Consider the following 3,734-nt stretch of genomic DNA (forward strand, 5'->3'; position numbering starts at 1 on the left):
CTAAGGCACCACACAGATTTTATCTCATATTAATGAGAAGAATAACCCGCCACTAAGGCACCACACAGAATGCATATGCCATGTCATGATGGTGCAATCAAAACACACCACCAAGGCAAATCCCGCCACTTAGGCAATCACACATAAATTTTACCCGCCACTAAGACAATCACACAACGCATATGACAAATCATGCATTATAAAAAGTGATAATATATAATCCTGCGACAACCACAAAATCAAAAATTATATTTACTCTTTTTAAAGTATTTTTATCCACTTAATTTAAGATCTTTTTGAAATAACCAAATCAATTTAAAAACTAACTCTTTATTTAATTACATAAATAAATTATAACACATGTACATGACGATAGTGCATTATAAATTTATTGCAGAATCAATCACACATAGCAAACATCTCACATCCTTGTTTTTATAACAAGTCTAATATATCACTGCAACTAGTATTAAATCATAAAGCATAAGACAATCAGATAATACATATATGTTACTAAAGAATTTAGCAAACGAATATTTATATATTTCTTACACTCAAATTACCCTATTAATGTTTAATAAAAAAAATCCCCAACTTTCATATTTCATTGTTGTAAGACTAATCATTCCGACGGTTCAAAGAAGAAAAAAATACCATTCCACATATTATTTTAAATTTATAAATTCAATTATTTAAAATCTCTAAACATTGAAATGTATATGTGGACCGTCCTTTCGGGCCATACCCCTCCGTGGGTGGGATACGTGAACTGACTCTTTTTTTGTCGATCGGACGCTTTCGCGTCACTTTTGAAAAAGTTTACAGAGTCGCCACCGACCTTTTATTTTATCCAATGAAGGAAAGGTTTATAAAAGAAACAGAAAAAAGACCTTTGAGAGATTCTGGGTAAGGGGGTAGGTTATACAAAGGGAAGGTGTTAGCACCCTTTGTATCCATGGTTATCCATGGGCTCTTTAGTTTGCTTAGCTCATTTGCTTTACTTTTCAATTGATTCGGAATGCTTTACCTGTGTTTTTGAAATACCTTTGCAAATAGAATTTGTAATGATCCTTGTGCGGATATATACAAATGTTTGTTTATCTTTCGAAAGATGTTTTGAAAAGATCGTTAATTTTGTAATGATCCGTGTTTGGATGTATACAAAATATTGTCTTTTGGAAAATTCGTTTTAAAAAAAACAACAGTGTATGAGAATTTTGTTTGTTTTGATTTTGAGCAAGCAAACTAGGAGGTCTACCCTGAGTTAGGAGGTCTTTATCCTTGTTCCCTTTAAAAATCTATCCATTCGTCGGATATAAACAAAAGGTTCGATTTTGTACTCGAAACAGTAGAAATGTAACTTTGATTTTGAAAAGAGTGAAAAGGGATTACCCTAGGAGGTGCAAATGTGATTGTGATTGAATTCAGATATTTATCTTTGAAGTTAGTGATCTGACGGTTCAGTTTTATCTTTGACATACACGCAGTTTATATGGGTGCTGGAAATTAAAATGCGGAAATGTAAAGTGCAGAAAGTAAATCTACGCTATTACATCGATTGTGCGGGAAATGTAAACTAGCCTATTTACATGAATTTGACATCCTATACATTTATCTAGGAATTTTAAATTGCAAGAAATAAAAGGCATATTTTTGTATTTTTGTGATTTATTTTAAATATAATTAATGCATTATTAATTAATTTAAAATAAAGAAAAGATGGAAATATGATTAAACCTAGCAAATAAGTTTAAAAATATGTACAAAATGTTTGTTAATTGATTTTTAGAACAAAACTAATTTTTTTGTAATTTTTGAAATTGTTTTTGGATTTTTTAAGTTAATTAAAACATAATTATATAAATAATTACACAAATAATTAAAACTTAATGATAAAATTATCCTAAATATGTACAAAATTAGTTTATGATATATAAACAATATTTAACACAAAGAACAATTTTTTTTATGATTTTTTGATTGGTTAGAATAATTAAAAAGTAAATATATAAACATATACTAATTAATTATGTAAAATATTGAAATTATGAAGAAAAATAAAATATTTTTATTTCAGAAAATAATATATATTTTTAGAAGTCTAAAATATTTTTTGTGGAATTTTTTGGAATTTAAAACTATTTTTAATTATTTTTGCAATAAAAATAAAATAAAATAGAAAATATAAAAAGGATACTTATCAAGTGTGGAATTTGATGAAGGTGCATGGTGTGGTTGCATGTTTTGGAGCGTTGGATGGTAAGATTGATGAGATCAAGAGTCCAGATTTGTAGGTGCATGATATGATGGTAGGGAACATGTACTGAATTCAAGGAGAATTCAAACTTTCTGACTGGGGCCCACATGTGCACGCGTGGATGGGAGACTGGTTGACCTTCCAATGATGAAGAGCCACGTGAGCGGAGGGAAAAGTCAGCCTTGACTGACGAACCACGCTTGGACGCGTGGTCGTCTTCAACCTCCGTCTCATTCATTTTTTCAAACAGATAGCGGGGGTTTTAAACCCCCTCTATTTTTACGATAAATCATGCAGTTTTTTATAGCTTCTGAACCTGCAAAAAATACACGTTAGCAACACATGAAAGCAACCCAGATCCACTAAACATGAGGCCCTGAGTTCATTGGTGGTATTAGTTTCTTTGTTTGATGCTTGTAGCTATAGATTCGAAGGTATTAAAGTTTAAGCATGCATGAACATCCATTAATGGTGTTGAGTGATTCTCACGTGGGAACTATTATGTCAAGGCCCAGATCACCCATATATGTCCCCATAAACATGTTAGGATGGTTAGTTTGTATGGAAATTAATTGCAAATATGAAAACGAAAGTTAATGCATATATACATGAAGAACACTTGTATGCACTATACGACTCTCATGGGCCTATATTTAGAGTTCAATCTTACTCTATGATGTTTGATAAGATGATTAGAATGCTTGGTTTGTATTAATATTGATTGGAGAATTGAATTTGAATTTTACAAAGTTTTGAGATTTTTGGAGAATTTTTGTGATGAAGAAGGCTATGCTCTTGTTACAAATCGTGTCCCCCTTTCTTGCTGAAGTATGATGCTTCTTTTATAGCCCAAAGGCTGCTTGGAAGTGAAGCAAGAAGCTTTGTTGTCTTTGTTGAAAGTTTGATTTTTAAAATATTAAAAATCTTTGAATTGTTGACCAAGCTTGACTCCATTCAATGCTCTTGTCTTGGGCATCAATTTTCTGCAGAAAAATGAAGACTTTGGAGGTGTGTCATACTTGGAGATCAAGCCATCAATTATCCATGCAATTTCCTTTAATTTTAATCTTAAAGTAAGATAAAATTATGCAAAAAATGGCCAATAAAGATGTGGGCTTTGTCTTGGTCGTGGGAGGCCCATAGTAACATGGCAAAGATGTTTGGACCATAAAAACTTGGACTCATTTGGAAAAAAAACATTTTTGAGCAATGTTGATTTCATGCATTTTCCCAAAATTTAGCCAACTTCAACAAGGTGTAAATCCTTCAATTTTTGTCATATGAAGGAGATCTTGCACTTTTTGGAAACCTCAAAGAGTCCTCTAACCAATGTCTTTGGTCTCATATCAAAATGATTTTTGGTTCTCCTTGTGTGTCCATTTGAAAAAAGTGTCTTTTTGTTGACTTTGAAAATGACCTGTAATGTCTTTGGCCATATTTTTCAAATGGTGAATGCTATGACCATGGGATCAATTGC

The sequence above is a fragment of the Vicia villosa genome, unplaced genomic scaffold (genome assembly GCF_029867415.1).
Source record: "Vicia villosa cultivar HV-30 ecotype Madison, WI unplaced genomic scaffold, Vvil1.0 ctg.003976F_1_1, whole genome shotgun sequence".
Lineage (NCBI taxonomy): Eukaryota > Viridiplantae > Streptophyta > Magnoliopsida > Fabales > Fabaceae > Vicia > Vicia villosa.